The following is a 14261-nucleotide window of genomic DNA, read 5'->3' on the forward strand; positions in this document are numbered from 1 at the left end:
TCTTCTAACCATGTAACAGCCTCAACTCATCTCAGTGCCTCAAATCAAGTGTCTGTCCCCAGGAGGAGAGGTGTCTAAAAATAGTAACACTCTCTCCTGAAAATTATCTCACATTTATCTCGGGGAAGATGCTTACAGCCCCATCACACACTTGAGAGTCTCTATTTTCATGACTCTTTCACACTCTGGTAAATTCCCCAGAGGCTTGTTTTCAAATACTGCACCATCGTAAGCCACTGTTTCTCCGGGTTGACTTCTTAATGTTTTAGTTTTTATGCTCAAACCAATTCAAAGTATTTCTCTTTTTAAATAAGTGATTGCTTTCCCAAAGATTTTCAAAAATATCTCACACCCTGATGATGTCTTCAACTTACTGACTTTTGTTCCAAGAAGACTTACCAGACTTTAGAGTTTTTTTTCCCATTTCTCTATCACTTTTGCCCTGACCAGCTTTCAGCATCCTCAACATCCCTCTCCCCACCTCCCCAATATCTCCTAATACTGTCTTCTTTGTTTGATGTTGTACCATTCAATTATCTCCTCTCTCTCTTTCCTGATGCTATTCTGGGTCCTCCCCAGTGTCATTTACTTATGAATATTTATCACAACACTTATCGTACAAGACACACCTCAAATGTGCTAACTGCGACTGACTTTCACATGTTCATTCTTTCCTTTTGAATTTTATGGCTGTGACTAGTTGGATCTCTTTCTACCGTGTTCTCAAATTCCATTTCTAATTGCCAATAGGATTTCATCGGATATTTACAGTACAGTTATAGCATCATGGAAAGAAGCCTAAATAAAATTTCTGCTCAGTAAATTAATTTCTCTAAATATTATTTTCCTTAAGGATAAATATGATTAAAATAATAATTCTCTCTGTCTGTCTTTCTCTAATACACACACATGATACATTCAGTTATATATAGGGATAAAAATGTCTAACATATTTTCCAGTACATAGTAGGTGCTAAATATAATACTGTTTTTTTGAGAATTAATTCAAAAATCAACAAGTGAAAAAACCAAACCTAGTGCTCCTTTGATCTCTTTAACACTGGTTTTTTTCCTGCCCCAATTAACTACAAAAACTAACTAATGGAACTCTTAAAATTATTTTTACCCTAAAGTTTCTGAGATTCACCATTTTTCTTAACAGTTACTTTCAACGAGTTGGGGACAGGGAAAGTAGCATCTCTATAGAGCATTTTAATTTTTTAGAGTGATAGGGAGCTGCTTCTGGTATTTAGCACCTGAGGACCAAAGATGGCGAAAGTCTTGGAAGGCGCAGGACCGTGCAGCATCAGGAATGGCTGCTCTGGCCAAAATGCCAAGACTTTGCTAACCATGGGTAGTTTCATGGTTAGACGAACAGGCTTTGGAGTCAGACCCTGATGCTAGGCAGCTCTGTAGTCCTGGACACATTAACCAACATCTCCAGAACTCGGCTTCCCATCTGCAAAATGAGGATAATCCTCCTAAAGGGGTGGTTGCAAAGCTATAGGAATAAAGGGATGCAAAGTATTTAGTCCTGGGCTTAACCTGTGGCAAATGCTCAACAAATTTGGCCATTTAAAAAAGGCTCTTTATTACAATGTTTTTTCAACTTGTCCAGCCTGCTATAGATCTGTCTTTATCAAAATGACTTTAGTCCTTAAAGAAGCCATTTCACAAGTAAATTTCCAGAGATTTTTTTTTTGTTAATTAAAAAAAGAAAATTTCTATTTGTGACTTTTTTTTTTTTTTTTTTTTAAAGAAATGTCTTCTTCTTTACAAGCAGTGGCTGAAGGATCAGGATGAAGGCTCCATGATTCCTAGGAGGACAAGGAAGCCCAGGGCAGTCTTCTATGTTTGTCTTCTTCCCCGACTGCAGAGCAGTTTTCTGTCTCTCTCTCACCTGCCTTCCTCTGTCCTTTGACGACTTGAAGAGCCTCTATGTCTTTGACATCGAGAAGTTCTCTAATCGTATATTCCATGGGCTTCCTGAAAACTTAACCAGTTGTCCTTTTTCTGCTAGATGAGTTCAGGATTTCAAGAGGTTGTTTCGTATGTTTGTTTTTTAATGAGGTTTTGTTCATTTTTTTCCTAGTTAAAAAGAAAACCCCTTAGACTACTGAGATGTTGAGTTAGTTCTCTACTGCCTACGCAATTTGGCGGTTCAACGCCTTATCACCTGGACAGCTTGCCATTCTAGTATGCTTCCCCCTGGCTTTATGAAATTTGTAAAAACACTGACCTAGGAGTAAAAAAAAGTCATCTGACTTTAACACTAGCTATATGACAATTACTTAATTTCCTTGGATATCAGTTTCATCGTCTGACAAGGAGAGAAGTATTTTCTAACATTGCTTGGCTCTAGGAATCCACGGTGTGTACACATACTCTTTTTCTCTTCTCTCGTGTAACTGTGTGTGGTTTATTATGGAAAACGAAAATATTACGTGACAGATCTTTGCTAAGAAATCATTAGCAAGGTATTATAGAACGCGTTTGGGGAAAAAAAAAACCAAACTGTTGTCCTTTGCAAAGACAAGTAAAAATTGCTTTTGAATGATATTATCCTCCAGACTCGTCACCTGACGACACAGAGAAGTAAGAACAGTTTCTGAGCACTGAGGTGTCCATCAAACAGATGAGCAGGAGTTGGGCACGGAATTGAGAGCCAGCTGGCAGGCTGCCCAGCCAGACCTGGGGCAGAGCCAGGACAGCCGCCCAGAGAGGCTGTCCCACGGCGGAGAAGCTGCTGTTCACGGCCCTGCTCTGGGCCGAGCAGCTGGGCCCCTCCGCCCAGGCCCAGATGCAGGCGATCTGTTTCCATTCCAATTCTCAGCTCTCTCCTCCTTCACATCCTGGCGTTTGCAAACAGCTGTTTTTCACTGAGTCTGTTTCTTCCAATTCCTAATGTGGGAATTTGAGTGAATGTGTCTCCTTCCTGTACCTCAAGGCTCAAAAGTGGGGAGAGGGCGTGGAAGGAGTCCTGGGGGAGGAGGTGGTAGTTCAATTAATCAAGGATTTTCTGAACTTTCTCCACACAGAAAGGGGTCCACCAAGGTGAGCACGCCCCTTTCTCTGCTTCTGTGTTCTGCAAGTACAGGATTCCAAGAAACGGGGTTTGCTGACTTTTCTAACAGACCCGTTCTCCTGAACCACTCAACCCAACTGCAAGAAAGGTTTTTGTTCTGTTTTGCTGTATCTTCCTACTGGAAGGTCTAGCAGAACTGAAGAGCGGTATGTCATGGGTCTGCAGAGAGTAGTCCTTTAGAGATCTGAAGTTAGAATTCTATGTAAATTGTACTCGCTTGGGTGCCTTCTAAGCTCCAGAGGTAAGCTAGATCCAGGGGAATATACAGAGAGACAGTATCAAATGCTACCCTTCAGAGGGCTTACTCTCTTGGGTGATCAAATAACTTGGGGAGCTACATGGTTAACACAAGCAAAACCTGATTCTTTAAGGCACAGCTCCCTGAAGCTTTGAATAAGCTGCTATGAATTGAAACTCTCTTGGAAGGAGTTCGGGTGAAAGAGTATTTAAGGTGGGTTGAACCTTAGAGAATCGATGGAGCAAGTCCAGCAGGAAGGTGACCTCATGGATTTAGGGAACATTTAAAGCTGAGGTCTTCAGGTTCAGGACTCTAAAATCTTAAAAAGGATAGGTATTAAAGGTCCCAACAGCACGTAGAATTTGGAGGCTGCTGTAGATTTGGTATAAGGGAAAAAAATGTAGGGTTTGAGTGTGGAATTAGGGTTTGGGGGCAGAACATGAGAACTGGGGTTCTCCATAAGCGAGGAGGAGGCAGAAGTAAGCGGATTGGAGGAAGTGGGGGGCAAGGGGCTCTTTTCTAAGCCTACATCCTTCTCTCATCTCTGCTAAAGGGAAGCCCTGAGGCCGTTGCACCAAAGTTAGACAGCTGTCCCCGGCTGCAGTGGACCATCCTGGTAGGCAGAGTGGACACAGGGTCAGGAGAGAGTGAAGCAGAAGACAGAACCCCGTGATGGACTGGGGAACGACTGACCAGGATTTCTGGAAAGATGTTAACATGTTACAGGGTTTCATCAGTGTTGTGTCAGTTAATCAGAGGAAGTGGGATAACCGTCACCTTCTGATCAGAGGGAGAGCTGCCCTGGGGGAGATGGCGTAGCATCGAGCCCAGCTCTCGGTCTGTGCTGGAGTCTTGGCTCGGAGGAGAGTTCTCTTGGTTAGGGTTAGAGACAAAGAAAGAGGAAGAAGTGGAGGAGAGGAAAGAAGAGAAACCGAACCAGAGAGAAGCCCAGAGAGAGACTGTGAAAGGAAGTGATTCACACGCAAGAGAAACTAAAACTGGAGGGTAACCACCCAAACTTCGAAAGGCTCTGGTCGACCTCACGGAGGAAACACTCATCTTTCAAAGGCACCTGCTCCTCCCCCTCCTTCCCTGAGGGCACATTTGCCTCTTCTGGAGCCCCTGCTGCCCTTACCTACTCGGAGCCAGCAGCCGGCCAGGCCTACCTTTGAAGGTAGGCATGAATGAGGGGGTGGGTGTGAATGAGATTTATCCCAAAGTGCTCTACAGTTACATACTGTAATTTTTGCTAAACTCACAATGAACTTGTCTCTTCTGACCTACGTTTGGCACAGGGCTGAGGAGCCAAAAAACCTGTCCTTGAGGCTTTGCTCCGTGTCTCTCCTGGATTTCAGGTTTCTTAACTATAAAATGATTAGATGAAAATAAATGGTCTTTAAGGTTCTTTCCAGTGTAATATTTGACGCTTCTAACAGTACTAGCTACCATTATTATTGAGTGAATGTCTTATCTCTAGTCTCCAAAGCAATCTACAGAGTGGATTTTGTAACTCGCAGATGAATTAAATGAGACATTACGCAGAATCTGCGTGTCCTGCTGCTTCCCATCCTGCAAAAACCCCTGTGCTCACAGATGAACTCTTCAAGCTGTTCTTTTCCTACAGACCACCAGGTGGCAGCCTATACCGGTTCTCTGAGTTCTGCTTGTGGTTCCTTATCTAGGTGGGCTCTGTGACTAGCCCACAGCTTAGAAGGCTGACCTAACCCAAACGAGACTGGATGGATATAGGGGTTAACTGGGTAAATGAGGGTTTCTTCCCCAGGTTAGGTAAAATTTTATTTGGGTCAAAGTTGAATGAGATCTCAAAACGGTAAGGAATAAAATGAAGGCTGTGCTGGCAGGGCTGAGTGAGCATAAATCTCAAGATGGGACATACCGGTTATGTTTGGGAAAACTCAAGTTGTGCAAAGTGAGTTGTATGGCAAAGAATGAGTGGACCACAAGATGGTGAAGACAGGTTGAGGCTAGATTAGAAATCCTTGGATGTCACAGTTCAGGGTTTGAACTTTGTTTTGGTTTGTAAATTTGTCTCTTGAAATAATTTCAAACTTATGGAAAGACTGTAAGAAGAGCAAAGAGAACTCCAGGACATCTGCCACTCTGATTTACGATGGTCAGTATTTTGCTTGACCACACCGTCTTTTTTCCTGAACCATTTGAGAATAGTTTGCGAATGTCATGCCCCTTTACCCTTCACCTAAAGATAACGATTTTCACAAGTCTAGTACAAAATCAGGAAATTTGACATTGATGTAATTTTATCGCCTAACCTAGACCTTATTCAAATTTCATGATTTTCCCCACAATGTGCAGAATCGCACACGGCACACAGATTTCATGTCCCTTTTGTCTGTTTTTATCTGGGACTGCTCCTCAGCTTCCCTTTCTCTTTCGTGACCTTGACACTTTGGGAGAGTACAGTCCTTCTGCTCTGAGGAGGGTCCCTCAGGGTGGTTTGTTTGCAGCTCATGTGATTAACTTTGGGTCAGAAACCCCGTGTGGATCAGGATGAGGCGTGTGATGTGGCATCCTTCTCTGTGCTCCACGTCGGGAAGCATGTGGCATCAATTTCCCCATTATTGGTAAAATAAGATGGCATTCTCTTTTTGTTTTGTTTTGTATTTTACTGTTAAATTTATAATTTTCCTATTTAACTAATAAGTCTGTTAAATATTTTGAACCTATATAAATACCCTATTTATATTCAAACTCTCAAATTTCACCTACTAGTTTTAGTATTATATTTTCTTAATGATGGAGAGTCAAAAATACATCAAAACTACACGGAGTAGGGTAGGGTATAATCAGAGACATGCTTAGAAATATTCTGGAAGTTGAGACTATGCGTGTGTGTGTGTGTGTGAGACTTTACTATCTCGAACTCCTATACCTTGCCTTCCTTCTGCCTAGAAGTCTGGTACTCAAGTCCTCACCTGCCTTAAGAAATCTTTTAACCTTGAGCTAGCACATGACAACCTTGGTAGGTTAGAGGGGAAAAGACACCCTTCTTCCAGGCCAGTGCTGCATGATGTCAGAGCACGCACCTCGGCTGTGTGTGTTCCCTCGGGCAGACACCCCCGTGCAAGGCACAGCCCGCGCAGAGATAAGCACAGGAGCCTGCAGCTCTGGCTTGGACGTGGGGAGCATTAGAATCTGGAAGAAGACAAACATTGTCAGGCTCTCACTCTCCACCTGCCTCTCCTCTAGATGATTCACTATACATCCCCTCGCTTCAATCTTGCAGTGACCCTTCAAGGCAGGCAGCATTATTTGCAAGGTGTAGATGAAGAAACTGAGTTCCAGCTGCCTCAAGGGAGGCCAGGATCTCACCCTTGATCTGGCTGATTATGGAACCTGACTCATTTCTGCTGCTTTGTAACTCCGCTCATCGCCATGGTGATACCAAGAGCAAACCCTTGTCATTGCCTCAGTAACTGATGGAACCAGCTTCCTAATACACATTGTCCTCCCAGCTTCGGGGGAAATAAAGGCCAGATGCCGTTTGACTCACTTTATAGGGGAAGATATTGCCCACACAGTTAGTGACAAAACGAACCTCTTTGTCAGGCAAAAGCTTTTTCTCGTTATAACATGAGCCTTCTGAGGAGGTGGGAGAGGATTTGGGGGAAGGAGCAAGAGGATGTGGGGAATGCAAGCTGCAGTAGGGGAGGACGTCAGGGGTGGGGAGACCTCTGAAGTCAAGTTGTCTCTTCTGGCTTCCTGGACGTGGGCTCTCGAGCTGCCCTGTGGTACCCGTAGGCTTTGGGATGCAGGACACATCTGCGCCCTCCTTGGCTCCTTTTGCCAGAGCCCAGGAGATTGGCAGGGACCCTAGAGAAGACCCACTCCTGGGTGCAGGGCAGATGCTGAGCAGCTGAGCAAGCAGGACTGGCCAGGCAGGCAGGGCCACCTCCTCCAGCTTAGCCTCCCTCCTTCCCTCCCTCGGGAGGCGAGAGCTGGCTTCTCTCCCCTCTTAATCCCAGTGGCTCTTAAGGCCCCAGTGGGAAGTCTTTGCTGGGAAAAATAGGGCTGAAGGAGTGATGGAACCTCGAAGCACAAAAGGAAAGGAAGAACCAGGCTTCTCCTCTGTTTTTCACTTAAAAGACAAGAGGCCCCAGGGATAGGACAGAGAACAAATTGGCGGTACTTTGCAGGGGAAGGGAAAGGTCAAAAGCCAATGGGAAAATTAACTCCAAGAGTGAAGAAAAAAAAAGATACCTGATAAATACCTGTATGTCTCCCCACTCCCCCAATAACAGGCTGAAACATTAAAGGGACGGGCTTAGGGTTGAAATAAAGGAAGATTTCTGTGGATCTTTGATGTTTTATGTCACTTTTTAGGGGTGGATAAACCTGGCTGGTCCACTGGGAACACGGAAGGACGGATGTGATGATGCCTGAAGGAGTGGAGGGATGGGGATTAAGAGCATGTGGGGCTGTTGGGAATAGAGTCCCCGCTCTGCCATTCCCCGGCTCCTTGAGTTTGGGCAAACCGCGCAGCCTCGAAGCCTTAGTCGTCTCACAGAGCACGGAACAACAATCACGCCCATCTCTAGTGCTGTGGAGCGAAATGAGAGGTGCATAGAGCTTAGAACACCGCCTAGCGCGTGGTAAGTGAGCAGGGAAGTCGGTTGTTTATTATCACACTTTTTACTTACAATGAAAGGAGTGTTGGGTTGAGGGTGAGGAAAACCATTCTTTTATTTCTGCATCTTTCAAGATACCCAGTTCTTTTCCTGGTAAATACATCTTCTTCTTTCCCCACGCGCCCTCTCTGCAAAAAGGCAACTTCGTGAGAGAGCCAAGTTCTGTTTCCGGTTGTGATTCTAACTCATGTTGCTACTGCAAATTACGTCACCACCCTGAGCCTCAGTTTCCCCAAATACAAATGGAGAGGATAACGCCTATCTTGGGTTGTTGGTTAATAGCATAGTGTTTAGTTAGTGGATTTAAATTATACCTTCAACACTTAACTGGCTGTGTGAATGTGTGCACTGTAATTCACATCTTAGCCTCGGTTTCCTCAGTTCTTAAGTGGGGATTATAATACCAAACACCTTGTTGAGCTTTCTAAGGACAACTTAAGACATTAAAGTACGAGCTGCCTGACCCAGAGCTCTGCACAAAGTAGGCACCCTGGAAGTAAAATTAGTAGCTGGTAGCTTTTTGGTCTCAATGAAATTGCCTAAGAAATGCTTTTTTCAATCACATCTCTTTTGCCTAAGACAAAAAGGAGATAATGAGTGTGCAAACTGAAAATCCTTACTCTGCTTTCCCCATTTAGACAGACTCACTGAAAAAGCATCTTCGAAGATTTGCCCTGAATTCAACGGTAACCTGCTCCTACACTCCCTTCCCCTCGCCCCTTCCCCTCCGGAGCAAGCAAGCGCAGTAACCAACAAGGCCCATCCATCAACTCTCAGTCTCACCTTTGTCATGCAGAGTGGACTCGCCGCTAGCTACAAGGACCCCGGCCCCCCCAAAACACACCAACACACGGGCGCACACACACATCCTGCGCACCACACACATAATTTCTCAAAAGCCAAATTAAAGTCACCGTCCATCCACTGACAGAAGCCTCATTCCTATTCCCTTCTCCCAGGGGAATCTGCACTTTCCGTTGACATCACCCTCCCACCCCCATCCTCTAACACAGGCACAAACCGGTCACCATCCCACTTCTCCTCCCCTACTCTATTGCTCAGTAATTATATTCTCCGCCTCCCAGTGTCATGCTAATACAGGCTCCTGGCACAGCTGCCCAGATTAAATTAGAGCCCCAACCAGCAGGCTGACTAATTATATTTTGGGCCAGGAATTCTCTTCCCCCACCTTTGGGGTCCTGGGCCAACGAGGAGTAAATGAGCACTGCCAATATTTGCTGAGGATATTTGACTCTTCTTGCCTGGGTGGTTTTGTCTTCCCCAACCAATCTGGGCCCCTTGAATTAGATTAGACCAGAATGAGAGAAGAGAGTTTTACTCAAAGGACCTTCCGCAATCCATCTATCCTCCTGCCGGCCAGCTCAGCTGTGCCTGGCCGCCCTCCGCAGGCCAAGGAAGAAAGAATGGCACGGAACTCTTTCCCAAGAAGGAGATGCTACGCCTACCGTTGGGAGTCCTTCCCCTTGTCCCCCCTCCAAAGTCTTTTCTCCAAATAGTCTTTGTCACCCGTCAGCAATGATCGCTGCTAAATCCTTTTCCTTCTGTCTCATGGAAAAGGATGCTACGTTCCTTACAGAATACTGATTTGCAGCTTATCCTTCTGATTTGTCTCTCCTCATTCATGGCTGGAGCATAACAAATATTTCAAATTGCCTGGAGACAAAGTCTGCCAGCCTTTCATTTCCTTATTCCATGAACACTTATGTGCACTCACCACACGCCCCATAGTGAGAGGGATGTTAAAGAGGGCAAGGTGTAGCTCCTGCTTTGAAGAAGACCAGGGCCTCATGATCGGTCTAACTGCACATAGATGTGCAGGTAAGTCCTTCAGGAAATCTGTGCCTGATGCAGCGCCGGTGCAGAGGCTGGGGGTAGGCGTCAGCAAAGGCATTACTGCAGGGGGGACCCTTGAGTGAAGTTTTGAAAAGTTGTTCAGAAAAATCATGAAAGTTATGACACTAATTCTGGGAAGAGAAGTCAGAGAATATAGAGGGAAGAAAGGCATTGACATTCGTGACCTGTAAGCATGAGGAATAAGGCCAAAAACATTGGCTGGAAGGATGAGTCTTGAGAAGTAGAAGAATGTTTTATTTCTGGATCTTTGGGGGCCCCCACTCCACGTCTTCCTAGCTCAGGGGGAACAACACTGCGTTTCATTGACCTGAGGTCCGCTCATTGGGGTCCTTTCCTTTGCCACCAACTTTCTTCCACAAGTTTGCTTGTAATAATTCTCCGTCCCCACCACAAAAAATGTCCTATTCTCGTATGACTATTTCCTTCAGAGATGCGTTTATAAAAAGGAAGCTAAGATTTCTAAAGAACTGCAGGCAAAAATTCTGGCAGGAGAATTGCTAAAAATAAAATAAAACAAGATGAAAACAAAGCAAAAACCTCTGACTGGATCACAGATGTTTTCCCACGTAGTCATCAATCTCTACTTCTCCGTTCATTCATTTGTTCATTTAGCACATACCTTCCCAGGCCCTTCCCTTTATCAAGCACTTTTCCAGAAATGATCCAGCATAGATGAGTAAGACAGTCCTTCCCCTTGAGGAATTCCGTCTAGAGGAAGATAGACTGAAACAGAGATAATTAAAAAGAGAGTGTGGTGAGGGTGCAGAGGGAAAGCGCTGTGCTTGATTCTGAGGGCAGTTGTAACCAAGCACTGAAACTGGGTGGCCTAACACAGCAGGAATGTATCGTCTCACAGTTCTGGAGGCTAGACGTCCAGAATCAAGGTGTCAGCTCAGCCGAGCTCCCCCGAAGCCAGCGGAGGGGTCCTTCTTTTCTGCCCCTACCTTCTGGTGCTTTGCTAGCAACCTCTGGCATTCCTTGGCTTGGATGCGCATCCCTCCCACCCTCCACGCTCACCCGGCATTCTCCCTGCGCATCTCTGTCTTCACGTGGCCGTCTTCTCATAAGGACACCAGGGGTTCCTTATAAGGGGTAAGGTCCCACCCCCTCCAGTATGACCTCGTTTGAACTTAACTAATTACATCTTCAATGATGCTGATTTCCTAATAAGGTCACATTCTAAGGCACTAAGGGGGTTAAGATATCAACACATTTTTTTCTCAATTATGCATGCTCTCTTTCATTTATATTTCCCTTCTTTTTTTTTTTTTTTTCACTCAACAGTGTTTGTGTGTGTGTGTGTGTTGAAGCTTTTTTTTTTCAACACATCTTTTTTGAAGGGAACACAATTCGACTTGCATCCAGTACCTAACTCTTCCCAGGGGCATCACGAGGTTTCCTAGAGGTGTGATTAAGCTGAATTTTGATTTAAGAAAACCAAGTAAGAGTTAGTCAAAAGGGATCTCTGAAGGAAGACGTTCTTATGGAAGAAATAACATTAAAAGGGGCACAAAGATATAGAAAGGGCATGAATGGACCAGGGGAGTGTGCAGAGTTTCCTGCAGCTATAGAATCGAATGTTCGTCAATAAAGCAGTGAATTACGGGCATGAAACGTGCTTGGATCAGGTAGTGACAGGTACTAAGATGTGCTGCTGTGCTTCACTTATGAGGGTTGCTCCTCTGACCACAGAAAAACGGTGGCCTGGGCTGTTAGTAAGTGTGATATGGGGAAAGGAAAGTGGTAAATGGCTATTTCTCTGTGGCCGATATGGCCTCCTACAGCTCTCCTGTGGTAGAGCTGGCATGGGCATCCTCTCTGGACTTTCCAGGGAAATATAATTCCCAAAGGAAAGAGACTCTGTCTTATGCATCTCCATATGCCCAGCTCTCTGCACGACAGCTGATACAGCAGTGTGCATGTGGAACCTGATGGGGTGAATGAATGGAGAGATGGGAAGGTAAGTTTAGTGCATGAAGACTCTGAGCAGGCTCTGTTGGCCAAGTCATGCACCTAGACTCATGCCATTTACTTGTCCCTGAGCCCTCTTCACTGCCCCCTGCTTAACTATCTTTACCATTGCTTCAGGGAGGGTGTTGCAGGTAATAAGGGAAAACTCACAGAAATCCCCCATGTAAGGATAAGATTGGATCTCTTCACCAACGTCTGACATGAAGCGTCCCACTGGGGTTCTGCCCCAGGCCCTTCAGAGGGGACTGACGTCCTTCACCCGTAACCGACACAAAGTCTGCCTCTGACCCTTGGTACAATCGGCTCCATTGCTGAGCTTCAATTTTCAGATGAAGCCTGAATTGTAACTTTAGGGAGAATGAGCCACTATTCTCAGAAAGGGACAGTGGGCCGAGCAGACGCTTAAATAAATGCAACGTACAGACTTTATTTAACAAAAGCAATAGGTAAATTTGAACAGGCTTGATATTAAGTCAAACTTACGTTAAGAGAACTGACTAGAAGAAAATTGATCTTAAACACCTTACGGTAACCTGCTTGCAGTTGCCTTTAGCTGAGTTCTGCTGCTGTGAGCGCAGCTCACACACAGGTGTGGATGCACTATTTGCACCTTTCAAGTGTTCTCTGAACACTATCTTCTGCACACGTGTACATTACATTTGAAAAAGATCTAACTGCCCCCACCCAGATGTACTTCTTTTGTTGTTGATCTTTTAGGTGTGGTCTAAAGAGAACACGTGGTTCTGGCTCATGAATCATGTGAGGACCCCAAACAGGATTGTCCAGACACCAAGTCTCCTCTGCTCTTCTTCAGACATCAGATGAGTTTGGGGTGCTTGTGTGGGAAGTGCGCTGGGTACCATCGTGACATGCTGGTACTCGTAGTGCTGGTCGAAGGACTTGTCCGAGTGGGGCAGGGAGCTGCAGGTCCGCGTGAGATCAAGGCTGCGACTGGACAGCCAGACCCTTGTTTGTAAGGCCCTCCTTCAGCATAAGTGATTGACTGTATCAGAACGAGATGCTGTGGGTCTGAAATTCCATAGCCCTTGAGGATGCTGCCACTTCCTCAGCATGTGTCTTATGTTATAGTCGCCTTTCATACTTCCACACACACACAGGCCTTATCTATCTTCTCACCCTCTCCAGGTGGTTAGAAGATTATGAACTTTGCAGTCAGGTCAGCGTGGGTTAGCGGTCCCCATGGTACTGAATAGGTACACGTGTCATTTGGTTATTTACTTTCTTCTTGACTGCTCCGTCCTTATCTACAAAAGATGAAATAATGCTTCTTCATAATTTTTTTTGAAATATTGTAGCAGTCAAGGTTCTCCAGAGAAACAAAACCAATTATATCTATGTATTGATTATAGGAATTGGCTCACGTGATTAGGAAGGTGGAGAAGTCCTACGATCTGCTGACTGCGAGCTGGAGTACCAGGAAAGCTGATGGTGTCATTCGGCCCAAGATGGAAGTCCTGAGAACCAGGGGAGCTGATGATTCAAAGTCCAAGTCCAGCTCCAAAGGCCCGGGAAAGGGGAGCGCCTGAGGGCAGGAGAAGATGGATGGCCCCGCTCAGGCTGAGAGAGAATCCGTCCTTCCTCCACCGCTCTGTTCTGTTCTGGTGCTCAGCACTGGGAGGATGTTCACCTGCATGGGGGAGGATGATCTTCTTCCTTCTTTATTCAAATACCAATCTCCTCCAGAAACGCCCTCACAGACATACCCAGAAATGTTTCACAGGTTGTCTGGGCATCTCTTAGCCCAGTCGAATTGACACATAAAATTAACTATCACAAATAAATATTAAAGTAGAAAATGGTGTGAAGTTGCCTAGGGATGTGCTAATTTCCTTTCCATTTCCTTAAGAGCATAGATGATACATGAGAATTCTTTGTAACCATGTCCCCAGGACCTGAGACAGAGCAGACACCCAACAGTTTGCTTGTAAATAGAGTAAATAAAGGCAGTTCAAATATGTTTCTGCAAGAAACTACCTTACAAAGGGCTGATGAATATTACAGCTACTTACAACAACACCGAGAAACTGCGAAACAATGTGAATGATTAAGTGCTCAGTTAACTGGCAAGGCCTTCAGAATATGACAGGAACATACAATTCATTTCTTCCTAACTCTGAAAATGCTGCAGACCTCTGCAGTTTACTAGACCTGCTGCTTTGTCTGGGCCCCTTTCATCCCTCCACTGCTCTTCTTGGCCACTTCCCCCAACACATATCCACCCGGCCAGAGCATGAGTTATCCAACAGCACAGTGTGCGGAGGAGTAGAGAGCCTAGGTTCATCTGGATCCTGGCTGTTAGCTCTGCTGCGTCACCTCTTCCAGGAGGCCAGTCTTCACAATTCAGCTCACATTTTTTAAATCTCTTTATTCAGTGTCCTCTCAATGTGATCTTAGCAAGTTAAAT

The 14261-nt window shown here is 45.2% G+C and overlaps 1 long non-coding RNA gene across 4 annotated transcripts; it reads left to right on the plus strand.

The window, feature by feature from the left end:
- The first annotated feature begins 3834 nt into the window (after positions 1–3834).
- LOC135322397 (uncharacterized) lies at positions 3835–13645 on the plus strand. Of its 4 annotated transcripts, none has more exons than XR_010382940.1 (5): positions 3835–4497; positions 7686–7954; positions 8629–9829; positions 12554–13050; positions 13207–13645. It is a non-coding gene; the product is annotated as an uncharacterized LOC135322397 (long non-coding RNA). The 4 variants fall into 4 exon arrangements; XR_010382943.1 differs by having other exon boundaries at positions 3845–4497; positions 8629–8676; XR_010382942.1 differs by lacking the exon at positions 8629–9829 and having other exon boundaries at positions 3849–4497.
- Positions 13646–14261: the final 616 nt, after the last annotated feature.

The sequence above is a fragment of the Camelus dromedarius genome, chromosome 11 (assembly GCF_036321535.1).
Source record: "Camelus dromedarius isolate mCamDro1 chromosome 11, mCamDro1.pat, whole genome shotgun sequence".
Lineage (NCBI taxonomy): Eukaryota > Metazoa > Chordata > Mammalia > Artiodactyla > Camelidae > Camelus > Camelus dromedarius.